The sequence below is a fragment of the Molossus molossus genome, unplaced genomic scaffold, assembly GCF_014108415.1.
Source record: "Molossus molossus isolate mMolMol1 unplaced genomic scaffold, mMolMol1.p scaffold_m16_p_12, whole genome shotgun sequence".
NCBI lineage: Eukaryota > Metazoa > Chordata > Mammalia > Chiroptera > Molossidae > Molossus > Molossus molossus.
In genome coordinates this window covers 8,189,143-8,207,517 of record NW_023425347.1, presented here as the reverse complement: position 1 = coordinate 8,207,517, position 18,375 = coordinate 8,189,143, and the positions used below count along the sequence as shown (strand labels likewise).

The window sequence follows — 18,375 nt, the reverse complement described above, 5'->3', positions numbered from 1 at the left end:
TCCCATTTAATTCTCACAACAACTCTATGACCTCAAATGTTTTGCATCTAATCCCTCACCTCTACAGCTCAGTAAGCATGGATCTTGTTCTCCCCTTCACAACACAGGTACTTTCTTTATGCCTCTTTGAGACTGAGCAGGCCTTTTAGTCTGCCCTCTAGCATGGCAATTAGGACACTCCCTGATATGTGAGTTGCCTGTCCAAAGCCAGAGGCAGACTTTTTCTATTTACCCGCCACACAGGAGCTCATCCATAGCTGGTCACATTGGCTCCCACACAAGCTAACTTGGTCTTGAGAATTGACATATAAATAGCTGAGTGATCCACGCATTTGTTCATTGTCCTCTGCTGCGGACATTCACTTGGCTACATCTTTAGTATATTTATTAGACCCTGTGTACACTGAGAAAGAAAATACCTACCAAGAATGCCTCCTGGTGGCTGACTGAGCTCAAATTTAAAAGCAGAGCCTAGCAGGCATTTCTAAACAGGGGCCTCTCATGCAAACTGCACTCGAGGGAGAAGCCTGCACTGAACTGCCTGCCTCCTGCTTGAACTAACTACCTGCCTGCACTGTGTTCCTGCCATCTGATGCAATCCTATTTCAATCAATAAGACTGAGGCTTTCCCTGTCCAATCTGAGCTGTGCAGCTATATGCTCATCAGCATCTTCACCAACCAATCAGAGTAGCTCCATTCTGACCAATGAGGACAGTGCTTGTTGGACCAATCAAACTTTGAGGATTTAGAGTCTTCATTTGCATGAGCACAGACTAATCAGGGACTTCTGTCTATATAAGTCAGCTCTCCAGCTGGACAGCTCTGCTCCACCTGTTCCAGGCCAGCCTGCTTCACTCCACTCTGCTCTGCTTTGTGCCTGTCTGCTTTTGTGCCTTTGAGTGGGGTGTATACTTCCCCTTTCCACTAAAGACTAAAGATTGTGTTTCCCCACCTGGATCTGAACCACGAAAGATGAAACACTGAAGATGTCTCACTGGACCAGAATGGAGCAAACCAGCACAGGAGCAGACAGGCACAAAGCAGAGCAGAGTGGAGTGAAGCAGGCTGGCCTGGAACAGGTGGAGCAGAGCTGTACAGCTGGAGAGTGGCTTCACCCCAGGGCCACCTTGCCTCAGGGCCACCTCACAGCTGTGCTGCTTCATAATTGAGCTATTCCACAGCTATGCTGTTCTCACAGCTGTACTCTATCAAAGTTGAGCTATGTGCACTGCATAAAGTTTCCTTCTTTCACAGACCTCACATTGGGGGTTCCTGTTGGCATTGAAATTTGTGCCAATGACCACTGGTTGACAATCCATTAGTTAATTATCATTTATCCTGTTAATTTGCTCCTGACACAGAAGTTCCACTAAAATTCAGACTTGAGACACAGGACTGATGGGTGATTGATATGGTATGGGCTGGCTCCGCTACTGACCTTGTAAAGAATATCCCTGCACTTCTCAGACTTACTGATGAAAGGACATTGGCTGGCCTGCACCAGACCCCCAAATGTGATGTGGAGAGTTGCCTCTAGTTTCACTGTCTGATACTAGCTCAGGCCACTGGGAAAGGGACCAGAAGTGTCTGTTCTGTAACATTCTCCTCTTTCTTCAAGGACTTAGTGCCACACAGATGGCCCTTCAAGCATGTCACTTAATCCTGGCAGACTATGCCTTTTCTAGTTCCCTTTCAGGCCACCCAGCTGAAAACCCACCTTTTTGTCACTGGGAAACAGGGTCAGCTAGAAGCATGTAAACACACACACACCCTCCGCCAAAATAAAAGCTAACATTTTACTGATATTTAATATTATTCAATATCTTTGTCAAGGTGTTGCTGAGTGCTGCTTCCAGCCCTCCTCCTTGCTCCCCACTCCAGGCAAAACTCAAGCTTTATACTATTGTCCCAAGCAATTCTTCTCAGGTCCTCAATGTCTAGACCAGAAGAAAAAGACCCACAGGAACTGGACCTGCCTTCTCTAGAAGGCACTTTAGCCAATGTATTGGTTTGGGGAGGGACTACCCCTCACACTGAATTATCTGAGGAGTCTTTCTGAACACATTGGCAATCTCCCTGACCATGTTTTGTAGGTAAATGTTGTTTTTCTCTTCCTCGTTACGTTTCTAGGACTGTGCTAGTATCATCTCAGTCAGGCTCCCAGAAGCAGGGCCTGAGACCTGGCTTTGTGTACACTTGATTCATTCAGTCAGTTCCCCTGGAGAAACTGTTTAGGGCGTGGGGACAGCAGGACAGAAAATGGGAAGTGGTGGCACTGGGCTATACGAGCAGCTTCAGCCCGTCCCGCAGAGGAATCGGGTGGAAGTTATACCTTGGAGTTTGTTCTCCCCTGAAAGGATCGACCTAGGCATTCATACTTATTCACCTGTCAGTCATTGCTAAGAGCCATCTCCAAGGGGATGTGATTCCCAGACACTTTCAGAACTCTGCGAGTGAAGGCAAATGGCTCCAGTCACCCCAGGACAGTCCAGGCACACAGGTTGCCATCAGAAGCAAAGCACAAGGACTCAGGGGCTTGGGCACAAAGGGACAATGAGAGGGACCGCACGACCGGGGCAGAGCACCTGCAGTGTCCACTGTTGTTACCCACGTTGAGTAGCATTTTGAACAATTGCTGCCCAACTGGGCACAACTTAACCTGGCCCTGCCAAGAATGAGTGTTAATAAATAACCTAGTAGAATTCAGTTATAATCCTGGCATTCTCAGGTGACCAAGATGAGCATCAACCTTAATATCTTAGTTTGTTCTCTCTCTCTCTCTCTCTCTCTCTCTCTCTCTCTCTCTCTCTCTGTCTGTCTCTCTCTCTCTCTCATGCACACATGTACACACACAGAGTGACACATGGCATACACTCCCAGCTGTCTTTGAGCACAGCATAAGAACATCAGCAAAAGCTGGATCCCATTTATTGGTGGCTTTGAGAAGACCAGCCAGGTGGGAGCCCCAGTCCCTGACTCGGGGTCCCTATCATCACACAGCCTTGCTGCCCTTCCTGCTCCCACCTGTTAGTGCTTCTGCATCTCTTTGAGAAAGAGCCTCTGTTTCCTGAGTCCTATTTTTTTGTCACTGACCCTTGTGAATCCTTTTCTGGAGCACACACAATTTTTGTACAAACTTTTCTCACAGGTTGCTGGAGGCTGGGTTGCTGGCCACAGAGGATTCCAGTTTTTTGGAGCACTGGTCCACATTTTGTAAGGCAAGGGGCTGTTCTTTTCTAGAGATTATTGTTGTTTCTCTCAATTTTACTGTGCTCAGAGCCTGACAGCTAGCTGGAGACCAACTCACAACCCCCGACTCCAAGGCTGTACCCAAGATATTGGGCATTGTGGGAATGCTACAAGGCATATAAAGAACATATTCTAGAAGCATGCAGACAACTTTGAGTCCCTTTCCTACTAGTTGCCAGAGGAAAGAAAGTTAGTTCACTTTCCCCACCTGTCAAATGAAAATAATAATAGTATCTACCTACCAGGTTCTGAGAAAACGAGATCATCACGTCCAGTGAACAACACAAAGCCTGGAGCAGTGTAAATATTCCATAAATGGCGGTGGTGGGCACAGTAGAAGCAGGTACTGTTCTTATCATTGTGGGGATGGACCCAAGGAGGAGCTTTAGGGAAAGTCCCTCGTAGGTTTGCAAACCAAAATCAAATATTGTTTCCTGGTCATTGACACTAGGAACACATACCAGGTGTAAGCTCTGCTCCTTTGCCTGTTCTTTTGGTGCTATAAGAAGGAATTACTAACTTATGGCAAAGCCTTCTCAAAATTGACTAATTGGACAGACCGCAAAGTGAAAGAAATGTGTGTGTCTAGCTTTGTGTGTGTTGTAATCAAAGTAGTAACGATTAATTATGGCAGTTGAAAATAAGATTAACTTATAATGATTGATTGATTGATATTCTTCTGGGTTTAGGGACAATGTATTAAAAGGTAGGATCAAGCTTAAATTAGCTGAAAGCAGGAAGAAGTTCATACTTTTTAACATTCCTTTCTCCTTATTCACTTACCCAAATATTTTTTGGCTTTAACTTTCTAATAATTTTAAGTTTACAAAAGATTTAAAAGAATCGTCGCAAGAACCCATATATATTCTTCATCTGGTTATCAATTAATAACATTTTGTCACATTTACTTTACTACTCCACTCTGTTGAGTGTGTGCTATTATTATTTTCTGAAAATTTTAGTTAGTAGCATACACTCCTATTTCATCATGCATTTTGTAAGAACAAGAATATTCTCTTACATAACCATAGTACAATTACCAGTACTATGATCAATTCACAGTGCATATTCTATTTTTAATTGTCCCATGAACATCCTTTATGGATATTTTCCCCTGATTCCAAGATCTGAACAGGACCACACAGTTTATGTACTTGTCATGTCTCCTTCATTGCTTTTGATTTAGAAAGATCCATACCCTTTCTTTTTTCTAATACCTATTGGGTTTTTTTCTCCAGCTTTATTGAGGTGAAATTGACCATACTGGTGTTTTTGAAGAGCACAGCCCACCTCTTTTGGAGATGCCCCCAGTTTGATTTTGTATAGTGTGTTCTTGTGATTAGATTTAGGCTGTGCATTTTGGCAGAAATATGACTTGAGTGATGTTGTGTTCTTATCAGTGCATTTCACCAGAAGGGATCTTACGTCAGCGAGTGCCACTACTGTGGTAACGTTTGCCAATTGCCAAGGAAGTGTCTACCAGGTTTCTTGACAAATCATTATTTTAAAGAAGAAATCAACTATGTTCTAAATATGTGAGTTCTCCATTAATAAATTTATAAATTTAACATAATCTTCCAAAATTTCCTAACAAGTCTCCTTCCTTCAGAAGCACACAAACAATTTGGCTCAAATAAACTTGTAAAAATTTTCAAAAGAAGTAGACAAACAAATTCACTAAACAAAACAAAACAAACCAGGGCCCTGGTCAGTGTGGCTCAGTTGCTTGGAGCATCATCCTGTGCACCGAAGAGTCGTGGGTTCAATTCCCAGTCAGGGCACATACAAGGTTGCTGGTTCTATCCCTGGTTGGGATACATACGGGAGGCAAGTGATGGATGTTTCTCTTTCACATGGATGTTTCTCTCTCACATCGATGTTTCCCTCTTTCTCTCTCTCTTCCTCTCTCTCTGAAATCAATAAAACACATCCACAGGTGATGATTTTTAAAAAAATTAAAAATAAATAAAATTAAAAAGCAAGCACAGCCCAGGAAAACCTTCAAATAGAAGAACAATGCAGCAGAATTGGTTTTCCGTTCTTAAAAGGCATCATAAGGCCTTGGTAATTATTAAAGAATGGTACATACAAACATACACAAAGCCCAGTGGAATGGAAGAGAACATCCAGAAACAGACCCAAATGAGCATGGGAAATTAAAATATGACAAATATGGACATTCTAATAAAGGGTAAAGGTGGACTTGTCATAAACAGCACTGGGACAAGTGGATAGTCGTAAAGAAAAGGTAAAGTCAGAACCATACTACACTTAGTGTATCAAGAGAAAACTCCAGTGGATCAAAGTTTTAAATGCAAAAAGTAAAACCATGTAAATACTGCCAGAGGCACCCCAGAACTGGGCTGGATCTCTTCCTCCACCCCCACCCTCAGCCCCAGAGGGATCAGATCCACTCACTGTCCCTCCTCTGCCTCAGAAAGCTGCCCTGTGGACGCTCCAGCACCCTCTGCACCTGTGGCCAGTGGGCACCATGCCGAGGCACAAGAGGGATGAGGAAACAAGGGCAGGGGACTCTTCCTGCTTTCCTCCCACACATGCCAGACACTGGCGCTCTTCTCTAGGCAGCCGGGTCCTAAATTCCTTCACTCATAATCAGAGGTATAAAAACTAAAACTATACCAGGATGCAATTTTTCCTGGATCAGATTGGAAAAACTCCAAAAGGTTGACCAAACACTCTGTTGCCTGGGTGCTAGGGAAGCAGACGCTGCTGTTCTTTCTCAGGGGATTGCCAACTGGTGCAGCCCCTGTGAGGGAGAGTCATCAAAATTTCAAATGCAGTTTCCCTCAGACTCAGTGACCCCACTCCTTGGGGTACATCTGAGGAGTAGAAATTGACATGTGACAAGATCATTCCCTGCAGCATTGCTTGTGATACTAAAACACACAAAAACTGTCCAAGTGTCCATGTCTAGGAACTGGCTAAACAAACCTATGATTTACTCATTGGATGGAATAGCCTGTAACTGAAAAACAATGATGAAGAGCCATGTGAACTAAATCAAAAGATCTCCTGGACATATCACTAAGTAAAATCAGAAAAGTGCAAAGTATGCTATAATTTGGTATGCTAACTTTGGGAAAAGAAAGTAGGAAATAAGAACATGCATTTGCACTTTCTTGTGTTTACATAAAGAAACACTGAAGGGTTATCAAAGAAACTAATGACAACAGATAGCCCTGGGAGGCAGGAGTGTGGTAGGCAGGGTAGGAGTAAGATTTCTCCATAGGACCTTCTTTATCAATGGGATTTTTAAAAAATGTTTTTATTGATTTTAGAGAGAGAAATTGAAAGAGAGAGAGAAATATCAATCAGTTCCCTCAGCTGCCTCCTGCATGCCCCTCATAGGGGATGGAGCCAGCAACCTGGGCATGTGCCCTGACAGGAAATCAACCAGCAACCTCTTGGTGCATGAAACAACGCTCAACCAACTGAACCACACCAGCCAGAGCTCAGTGTGAGATGGAGAAGATAAAAGAGGTGGGGGAGGAGACAGAGATGGAGAGGATGAAAAACAAGACCATGAAGAAGACAAAGACAGAAAAAGGAGAAGGAAATGGAGAAATGGACCATGTTGTTTGTTTGAGTCTGAGGCTTGGTGAGCTCTCTGTAACTGTCTCTCCTGTTACCAGATCATGGACTGGGAGTTCAGAGGTAAAACACACAGGCTTAGGGATAAAACATATTTTGTTTTGAATCTGTGTTTCTGCCTTGTTGCTAGAAATGACTTAACCTTTCTGAGCCACAATTGCATAATCGGTAAGAGGGGGGTTGGGTAGTACTCACTTTACAATGTTGTGAGGACTGAATTAGGTAATATATGTCCTTAGAAAGTGCTGGATCATAGGAAATATAAGACCTTATTTTTATAGCTTTTAGGCAGATATGTTGAAAGATAAGAATTTAATTGCCCATGTAAACTCTTTTTACCGAAAATTTTCTCTAGAAAATGAAATTACCGTCTTCTAAATAAATACCGAGACTTCTATTTTGAGATGCATTGCTGAGGGCTCTTTACTCAGCTGTGGTTCCATCATTTAATAACCCTCCATTAAGGATGCAGAATGTCAAGGCACATACTTTATTCTCAACAAAGACAATATTGGGTTTTCCTCTCTCTTCCCATTTTTCCTCCTCCTCAGACTTCTCTTTTCATTTCACCCTCTTCTTCCACTTTTTCCTACCTTCCTCTTGACCTCTATAGTCACAAATGACCTGAAGGTTAAAAATAAAAGCAACCTTAGGAGACCATCAGTTCAATCCATTCATATTGCAGATGAATAAATCAAGGTCCAGAGAATAAAAAGAGTTTACCCATGGCCACCACTGCCATCCTTCCAGCTGGTCACAGACCAGAATCAGAGCTAGTCATCCCATAAATTTCCTTTCCACTCTGCTTCTGGAGGTCATTTTATACCAGAATGTCCCAAAACCTTTATTAAAGGGAAGGATCATTTCTTTGTTTTCCTTTCATCCTCACCTGAGAATATGTTTATTGTTTGAAAGAGAGAGAGAGACATTGATAGGCTGCCCCCCCACATGCACCCCACTGGAGATGCAACCTGCAACCTGGGTGCATGCCCCGACTGGGAATCAAACCCACCACTTTTTGGTGTATGAAATGATGCTCCAAACAAATGAGCCACACTGGCCTAGACTGTAGAATACATTTTCTAAATATATATGTGTGTGTTTTTATTGATGTTTTAGAGAGAGGAAGGGAGAGAGATAGAAACATCGATGTGAGATAGAAACATGAATTGGCTGCCTCCTGCACATCCCCTACTGGGGGTCGAGCCCACAACCCAGGCATGTGCCCTGACCGGGACCTCTTAGTCCATGGAACAGTGCTCTATTCACTGAGCCAAGCAGCTAGAGAATACATTTTTAACTGACCCAGAGAGATCTTATCTTCCTGCCCACTGTGACTCTGAGATCATACTGTTTTGGTACAGACCACATCTCCATCATCATTTCAGAGGCAGATAGAGAATGTCCCATTAGATCACTTTCGTTTAAAAACAGATTTATTTTGAGGGTGACCTGGGACTCTTTCATATAAACATGACATGCAAAAAACAGCCAATTGGGTCTCTGTGCGTTTTCCCCCTTTGGACTAGTTGTAACCATTCTTGCTGATTCCCAGTTAATTTGCCTATTTTCTTCCCAATTCGGTGATGCAAAAGTAAACAGAGCCTTTTGGTTTCTTTGGTGACACAAAGGTCTCCATGAGATAGGACTACTCATTGCTGTAATAGAAACCTAGAGAAAATGAAAGTCAATATTTCCCTGATAAATGAACTCTTCAATTGGATTCTCTTTCCACAATTAAATTTGCTAGCTTAGCATCTTGGGTTTGCAATGTAGTGATTAAAACATTAAACCAATTAAACTCTCAGTAACTTCACATTTGTTTCATATTTTTTTAGAGGCACACACAGAATTAGTCTGAACCCAAGGTGTAATTTACTTGTCTCAAGTCTGAGTCATCGAGTTCCCTCAGGGTATCTTTCAACTTGTTTTCTAAATCTCAATGGACAATTTTTTTTTAAACGTGATTTATTTGGAAATAGGCTAGCTAGCACAGAGTCCAACCTGTCCCTTGTTTTCTATTTCAGAATTTGCTCACATAACTTAAGAAACTTTAAAACTGTACTCTGGATTTTTATAGCTCTGAGTTGGTGTGTATGGGTGAATGCTGTTACTGTGGCTGCTTTATCACATAACTCAGAAGAGGACCCCCTTCTTAGATGTGCCTGTCAATGTTGAAAGGTAAAGCAAGAAGACAGGAGTGACAGCCTTCACACACCCTTTCACATCTATTAAACTTTATGGCATACATCGCACATTAGACAATATTTGACCTAAAGTTTGAAAGAAGTTCTCTTCACAAACATTCACTTAGTTTTAGGCCTTGCATTGAACTGAAAGAGAAACAATGATATACTCAATGATTAGAACCCAGTTACAAGACCACAATTTTTTCCAGACCAATAACTCTTCTGGAATATTCATGAACTCTACAGTCTGTGGCTAAGAAGTCACCAGAACTCAAGCTGCAGGTCTGCTGCTCCTTCCCATGTGATGGTGGGTGAGTTATTGACCCTCTCTGGGAATAACGCCTGGTAGGCCCACCTCAGGAAGCTGTGTTTCGTTTCACATGGTTTAGTGCTGTTGGAAGTCCTATGAGTTTGTCCAAACATAGAGTATTATTATGTGGCTTTTTGTTACTGCTCTTCAATAGAGAGGTCTGCAACAGGATCCATTTTGGGACAGGAAGAAAATTTCAGAATGCCTAGAATGTTTACTCTCAATCTTGAATTTCTCTTTCTGTGTGTATTTGTGGAGTGTGCGATGTATGTTTGATAGTAGATTGGTCCTTCTGGTTTGACTTCCTAGATAGCTGTTTCCTGCTCAGGCCCACTCCTGGGGCCATCCTCATGTTCCTGCCAATACCAGATTCTCTGCATTAAATCCCTTTCTGTTTAAACTTTCCATGATCTGCCCTGGACGGTTTGGCTCAGCAGTTAGAGCATCAGCCTTTGGATCAAAGGGTCATGGGTTTGATACTTGGTCAAGGGCATGTACCTGGGTTGCAGGTCTGCCCCGGCTCTGGTTGGGGTATTTCGGGAGGCAACCAATCTATGCGTCCCTCTCACATCAATGTTTCTCTCTCCTCCACCTCCCTCCCACTCTATCTAAATATCCTCCAGTGAGGGTTAACCAAAAATAACAATGATAATAATAAATAAACTTTCAGTGATCTGCCGCCAGCCCTGCTTGATAGTGAATATATCACTCAGAGTTGTAGGAGACAGAAACCACACCAGAAATTTGAACAGAGAAAATTTAACACAGAGAATTATTAAGTAGGAAGGAGAGATTCACTCCCAGGGGAATGAGAAAACACTAGGATCACGGAAATAGCCACCATGGGGAGTGGCCACTACTTACAGGGCTGAGGCAGTGTGTGGGCACAATGCACAGGGCCAAGGGCTCCTCTGCTCCCTCAGTCCCAGTCAGGCATCTGGGAGGAGCTGCAGGCCAGGGCCGCTGTGCAGGGAACTCCTTGCCCTGGTGCAGGCTGAACAGGCCACAAAGGCTCTTGTGGGGGTGTCAGAGAGACTCACGAGGGAGCCCCCTTGGGGTGTCAGCAAGAGTTGCTGGCAAGTTACCCGCTGGGCCGTTGGGGAAGTCACTGGAGGGAGTGTCCCCATAGCCCTCCCTACACCACTGGCGGGCACCTGTGGGCAGCCAGGCAGAGGGTGCAGGGGGAAAAGACCCTGGACTGGTCAGAGAAGCCTTTTTTTTTTCACCTTGTGCATCACTCTGGGTCCATTCAGGAAGCAGAGAACACACAGTAATTTGAAACAGGCAAACTTTAATGAAAATAATTATTAACTATAACAGGAGGTGGGAATAATGAGAGATTGACTAGAACAAAGTAAAGAGGACTTTTTAAATGGTAGGAAATGCAGATATAACAAGCAGTGATGACCCTGAGGGCTGAAATTAGAATCTCCAGGGAAGCAACATGCATCCCAACCCAGGCTGAACTCTAGACCCTCCAAGTGAGGTCATGGCCACGGTTAGGTCAGTAGCAAAGAAGTTGCTGCGGCCCCTCACCAATGGAACTTGCTGGAAATATGTGCTTGGGAGGTGTGATCAGAGCAATGCTGTGTGGAACACCATGCCAGTGAAGAGGTGTCTGGGGCCCGCACCGGCAGTCTGGTGAAGGAACTACAGACAGGAAGGCTTATCCACATCCAGAACAGTGTCTGTGTTGCAAGAAGAAATCACCACCCTCCCTGATGGAAAAGGTCCAGTGCAATCTTTCTGTCCCAGGTGGTGGGCTGGTCATTCGGGAATGGTGCACTATTGGGGCTCAGTGTTGGTCTCCCTTATAAGCCTCCAAATTGTTCTTTCGAGTTTGCACATTGCAGGTGTTAGTTTTTCCAATAGACACCAGAGTTCACTAATAATCAATGGTCATTCTACAGCGCAAATTTGTTTTCCTGTGTGATCCTCTTTCCCTTACCAAAAAAGAAAAGAATAGTCAAATCCTTGATAAGCTAACTAGTGTCCTTTTTGTTCTGTTTTTTATTTTTTTTCTGATTCAAGTTTTTATCTCTGTTCTTAAGGATAACACTCCAAATTAATGCAGTTATCCTATTTCAGTCATTTAAAATATAATGAAATTTGAATGGTGGGAAGGAAGGAAGGAAGGAAGGAAGGAAGGAAGGAAGGAAGGAAGGAAGGAAGGAAGGAAGGGAGGAGGGAGGGAGGGAGGGAGGGAGGGAGGGAGGGAGGGAGGGAGGGAGGGAAAGAAATGTAGGAGACCAGGGTTGCAGCAGGCCAGGTTCTGAGTGTTTGAACCCCTCATCACACCACAGATCCTCTTTTCCTCTCCCACAAACACAGTCTCCATCCAGGAAGGCTTTTCCCATCAGGGATCTATTACTTTCAGGCTCGCTAGCTTTGTGTGGAACACAAGTAATTTAGGGGCATCATAAAATCTTATTGATTATCCATGGTCCATTCTGTGGTAGGTACTTAGACAAGGGGAAAAAAGGAAAAATATAAATGAGCCCCTAGTTTCCTTCTGCAGAAAGAAATGGACCTTGCACTGATTAAAATTCAGAAGGGGTGATCCAAGTGTGTCCTGGAGAAAACTTCCAAAGTCTTGATAACGGATCTCTCTAGCCTCATTCTCCACTTCCACAAAGGTGCTCTGAGGGAAGAAGGGGAAGAAGGGCAGTCCTTCTCAAAGTTGAGCATGCATCAGAATCACCTGGAGGGCTTCTTAAAACACAGCTGGCTAGGCCCACCTGCAGAAGGTCTGGGCTAGCCCAACAACCTGCATTTCTAACAAGTTCCCAGGTGATGCTGCTGCTGCTGCTATTCCAGGGACCACTCTTTGAAAACCACTGGTTATGAGGCAGAAAACTATAGCCATTAAGAATACAGACTCTGAACGTCAGACCACCTTGGTCCAAATCCTGCTCCACCACTGACAACTGTCTGACCCTGGGCAATTACATACTGTGCCTCAGTTTCCTGTCCTTAAAATGGGAATTATGGTAATACAGGTACTTATTTCATAGTGTTGTCGAGAGAACTGAATGAATAAATATGGATAAAGCACTTAGAACAACACCTGTCATGTGGTAAAGACCACGCACAAGTATTAATTAATGTAAACGTTTTAATTTAGATGATCACTGTGGTTTGTTCTGTGACCCAAGTCTGGCCCCCAGTCAGCAAACACGCTCTGTGGGATGTCTTGTGTGTGAGTTTGCATTCTCTTCTCAGCTCTGCCAAGTGTTTGCTGTGACTAAGACTGGTCAACTCATAGATGAGCCTCGGTTTCTATCCATAAAATGGGAGGGTTGCCTAGCTGACTTTTCATATAAATACAAAATGACTTCTATAACTCATTGGAAGCCCTCTGTATGTTCCTCAGCTATAAAGACACTCAGTCATGCTTTCTTTTTTATCTTTCAGATGTAACAAGCCTCTGAGTCCTGTACAACTCAGAGTGTGACAAAGCTGACTGTGTGTGGACTGATTCTTTCGCTTCCCTGCTCTTTATTCTTAGTGTATCTCCTGCCTCCCCATGTGGTTATGGTGGAAGAAATAAAAAGGGAGATGAGGTGGGAGCTATATAAGTACCTTTATATTCTGTAGGGCAGACCCATGGGACTGGTGACATTGTCCCATCTTCCAGATGGGAAAACTGAGCTAAGTAACCCGCCCAAGATTACCCAGCTGGCAGGTGGTGAAGCTGAGATCTGAGTCCTGTTCAGAGGCCTGTGCTAGGTGCTGAGGGGTGGAGAGGTGTGGGATAGACAGACACAATGAAACAGAGGGGGCACACTCTTAGTGTGACTGCCAAGCCAGGTACTAGGATCTATTTCACACAATTCTCCCAGAATCAATCATTTAATAAGGAGTAGTTGTACCCCTAAACTCTGGCCCAAAGACTTTACAGGGGAACAAGAGGTGCCTTGAACTTCCTTTCACACAGCTATTCCCCTTCTGATGGTTAGAAAGCTCTAACTCTTCTTCCACCTGGCCCCATGCCCACAGGAGTAAGTACGCATCTGTGAAGGCTTAGCTCATCATCACTCCTCCAAGGGGTTTCTGAGACCTGCTCCCTCAGCCTGTAATGACTCCTCTTCCCTCCTTGAACCAGCACCTCACATGTTTCTACCTTGAACTCAGGGACACTTGAAAGCACTCTTTTCTTTCTTTTTCTGACACTCTATTATGGGCTCGATTGTGTTGAAGCCCTAACCCCAAGAGATAATTAGGTCATTAGGACACCTAATCCAACATGAGAGGTGTCCTTATGAAAAGAAGAAATCAGGACATACACACAGAGGAAAGACCATGTGAAGATATGGGGAGAAGGTGGCCATTTGCAAGCCAAGGAGAGGGGCCTCCGAGGAACCAACCCTACTGACACCTTGATCTTAGATTTTCAGCCTCTAGAACTGTGAGAAAATAAATTTCCATAGTTTAAGCCCCACAGTCTGAGGTATTAGTTATGGCAGCCCTGGAAAATTAATAACCCTCCACCCCCACAAATGTAATAAACACTTTGATATCTTGGGGATTGGGGATTGTCCATTATGGAATTCCTCATATCCTAGGTAGTCCCTTTGATAAATGGATGTTGACCAAATCAACGGAATAGTATCCAAATAGACACCATCCTGGTATTTCGTTATAAAGCCCCTATTGCATGCCCCTCACCTGCCACATAAAATAAGTTACAAAAACTGAGGCCTCTCACCCCTGCCCAGAGCTATGCTTGAGAAACAACAAGCAAAAGGGATCAGGTGAAAAGCCACAGGTATTTCTCTTGCTGAGTGCTGAAAAAATTTAAAGAGCTGTCCCTGACACCACAGACTGGACTAGCTGTACCATTCTCTTATTAGACACAAGTCACAGCACAGAACACCAACCCCTGATGTCACTCTGAAACAACAATAAAAGGAGATAAGGAAAGACTACTTCATAATTTGGTCTAAGTATAGACAAAAATAAGGTCACTGTGCTGCCCACAAAACTACTCCCCCAAAATGCCCCTTTTGGCTAAAATGAGTGACTTCTACTTTGTCAATTACAGCTTTATCTTGTTTGAGTCTCCCCTCCTTATAAAGAAGACTTATCAAAGAATTGCCCAGTCAAAGAATTGTCCCCACTTTCTGACAGCATTCAATCTCCAATCTAGAGCCAATCACAGCTTCCTTCAACACTCCCCCAGATCCTCCAACAAAATCCCAAATCCCATCATAGTTCTTTTCTAACACCTTCTCACTGAGATCCCGTGCCCTTCCTCATAGTTAGCCTTTCACTCATTGCAAACAGTAATGAACCCACCTTGTCTGAGCATAGGTGTGCTCTGGGTGGCCTCAGGCTGGAGCTGCTGAACAGTACTGTTCACTGGCTCTTGTTTGATGGAGTGGGATATACTACTGCCAACATTTTAAGTATTGAAAATTAAGGCATTGAAGATTAAGGAGGGATTTGGCAATGTCCAAAGGGAGAGAGAAGTTGAGAAGTTACATTAAAGTAGGTTGCCTCTTGGGGGACAATCAAGCTTTTCCTCCATTTCCCTAAAAAAAAAAAAAAAAAAGCCATCAGTAAAGTTTGTATTATTCATGAAGCTCTTAAAGTTGGATTTGAGTTTAGGGCAGAAAGGGGCTGGATCTTACCATAACCGGCTGAAGAACGTGGACTATAAGTGGATACCTGGAGAGAGGTGGCCCCTAAAGGCTCTACTGAGATTTCATCTCTACCAATCAGTCTTCAAATGTCTACTGGATGGTTTAATAATGATAAGAATAATTTAGTTCCCACAGTGTCCTATGCCAAGTGCTGGCTATGGGGAGTGCTCAAGACTGACTGACGGACTACATGAGAGTGAGATCCCTCTGTGACCATTCCAGGAAATACTTCAGCCTTGCAAAGAAAGTTGGCCAGGGGATCCGCCCCTACCCTGCCCACAGCTGATAGAATTAGCACTGGGCTTCTAACCCCTGAGCAGCCAGTCTATGGACCGGCTGGTGGCCCATGAAGTGTTTGGCCTGTAGGCTCTGAGGATCAGGGATGACAGTGGCTGATGGATCACTGGCAGTTTGGATGTAAAATAGATAAAAGTCAGCATAAGTGGATTACTTCCCTATGGTTGCTATAATAAAGTACCACAGTCTAAGTGGCTGAAACAGAAATTTATTGTCTCAGAGGGGGAAGCAAAATGTCTGTGGAGTAGCCAGAGGCCATGTGCCCTTGTTCTCGGCCAGGGACTGGATTTACAGCTAAAATACTATGTAATCAACTTGAAAAACCAAGAGAAGTATAGCTCATTGGATATCTAAGGCACACTGAAGAAAAAACATAGAGACTGGTAAGAGGAGGGCAGTCACAGAAATGGGGAGCCCCCCTGCAGCAGGTATGTGGCTGAGAAGTCGAGTGATATTGCCTGAAAAGCTCCCTCCCCTTGGGAGTGTGGGGTCTCAACCCCACGCAAGGATCCCAAACCCAAAGCAGTAGAGACTGGAAGAAGAGCCTGTGTAGCATCAAACGAAGGGAACTGGGGAATTTTGTCTGCCTGGGAGACTAGGACCGTACCTTCCCAGTGATGGAGTGCACCTATTGTTAACAGTCCTAGCTTGAGAAGTTTGCTCAGGCTCTGACTGCTGGATAGGTGGTGTTGCAGTGCATCAGTCCAGCAGAGGGGCCTGTGGGCTGCACCCAGCTGTTACTTTGAGGGACCCTCTATTTTCTCTAGAGGCATTGTACAGAGCTCCAGTTAGTGACTAAACTGTTTGGCATGGTGGAAGGGGAAAGGATTCAATTCCTTCCCCCACCTGTGGAGCCTCCTGGCTATTTTTAAGCCCATACTGCAGAGAGTTGGGAACACAAGTGGAGTTGGGAATTTTGGCCCCTGCTTCATTGAGACCAGCTGTATGGAGAGATCAGAGTCCTGTGTGAGATTGATTTTGTAACCCTTCCTGCTTGATCCTGTGGCATGAGGGCAATGGTTCCACACAGAGGTAGGATTTTTGGACTGTATTCTCCAGGAAGGTTTCTATCAGGGAGACAGACAAGTGAGTGCTGGGCTTTATTACTGTATTTTGGGGAGGCTGATTCGAGCTCCCTGTGAGTTCAGCCAAACATTCCCAGAAAGGAGAGGTAGAGTTCCATCTCCCCCTCCTGCAGGCTACAAACACCATCCCCAACAGGAGACTGTTTGGCTCAGCTCTGTGAAGTCATCGAAATCCACTGCAGGGTGCTCTTCTGTGGAGGATGGGAGAGCAGCTCAGAGTGAGACATTCCAAGTGTGAGACCCTCAGAGGCTATTGTCTTGAACCAACAGGAAGTGCTTAGCACCCTCCTGCAGGCTGGGATGGCAACATTCTCAACTGGGAGACTCTTTTGATCAATCCCCCTGAGCCCAGGGCAGCTGAAACTGTTCCTGCAGAGAAAACTGCAGCCTGTACCCAACCTGAACCTGCAGCAAGCAGGTTGGAGTCTCAGGTAAAGACTGAGGAGTTTGGCTTTGAAGCAGAAACTAATTTCCCCTCATTGAGTGCCTGGCTGTGTAATCTTTAAGCTGGGGGCCCACTAGCCTGAGTTAGGCTAGTTTGGGTCCATCTTAAAGTTTCTCTTTGGAAGGCACTGGAGGAAGACCAGGTAACCTCGGGGATGGGGGTGGGGCAAAGTAGCTGACAGATGGAGACGGACCTCAGGGAGCCTCAGACAGCCTACAGATCTTCCCCCAGCTCAAAGCTGAAAGAAACCAACCCATTTACATATATTGGTCCCTCCCATGAACACACAGTCCTGGCAGATGCTGACACAAGTGAACAGAGTGGTAACTACACACAGTTACACACAATGTCTGATAGCAACCTGCATCTGAAACCCACCCAAAAGAACCCAAAAGGACCCAGAATCATCACAATGATTGGTGGGCCTCAGACCACACCAGAACTTGACCCAACTAGACAGAAGGCACACCCAAAGGTGGATCCTGGCAGGCCCTAGACCCTGCTGGGAACAATTCCTCCTTGGGGGGAGCATCTTCACAGTGTCTCATACATGGTGATTAAGGTTCACCTCTATAGAAACCCAGCCTGAAGGATTAACAATTGTGCCACTGAGAGATCAAGACACCTTGAGACTGAACCTTCACAGCACTTTGCGCAACAGGGTTGGGGTTGAATCTAATAGTTTAGCCAGCTGTAGGGTTGATCCCAGTCACAAAAGGGCCAACAGCAATTAAGATGTAATTACAACAGGAGGGTCCAAACAACCCACACAAGAGACACTCCTAGGGCACCCAGCTCGGGAGATCAAGGAGACTGCACTGGGAACCAGAGGACATCTATAATAGAAGGTCACGCCACCAAGACTGGGAGTCATAGCAGTCCTATCTAATACATAGAAACAAACACAAAGAGACAGCCAAAATGGGGAGACAAAGAAACAGTCCCCAAATGAAAGAATAGGAGAAAACTGCAGAAAAAGAGTTAAATGAAATGAAAGCAAGCAATTTATCAGATAGAGAATTCGAAGTAATGGTTATAAAATGCTAAAGGAACTTAGTGAGACAATAACATGAAAGGGGATATAGAAACCATGAAAAATAATCAGTCAGACATGAAAAATGCTGTATCTGAAATATAGAGTACACTAGAAGGAATTGCCAGTGGACTCGATGAGGCAGAGGATCAAATCAGTGAATTAGAAGACAAAATTTTTAAAAATCACTTGAACAGAACAGAATAAAAGACAAAATAATTAAAAAGCATAAGAATGGTTTAAGGGAACTTTGGGACAATATGAAACACACCAACATCTGGATTATAGGGATACTAGAAGGAGAAGAAAGTGAGCAGGAGATAGAGAACCTGTTTAAAGAAAGAATAACAAGAAACTTCCCTACCCTGGTGAAGGAAAATGTCATACAAATTCAGGAATTACAGAGAGTACCAAACAAGATAAACACAAAGAGACCAACACCAAGACATATCATAATTAAAATGGCCAAGATGAAACACAAACAGAATCTTAAAGGCAGCAAGAAAGAA

At 44.2% G+C, this 18,375-nt stretch overlaps 1 long non-coding RNA gene across 4 annotated transcripts in view; it reads right to left on the bottom strand.

Annotated features, from left to right (window-relative positions):
• The window catches only part of LOC118626345, a 209,221-nt gene that overhangs the window by 122,758 nt on the left and 68,088 nt on the right, over nt 1-18,375 (bottom strand). For all 4 annotated transcript variants that reach the window (XR_004958899.1, XR_004958898.1, XR_004958900.1 and 1 more), the window contains one exon: nt 14,660-14,895. This is a non-coding gene — a long non-coding RNA (uncharacterized LOC118626345). The remainder of the gene's footprint in view (nt 1-14,659; nt 14,896-18,375) is intronic.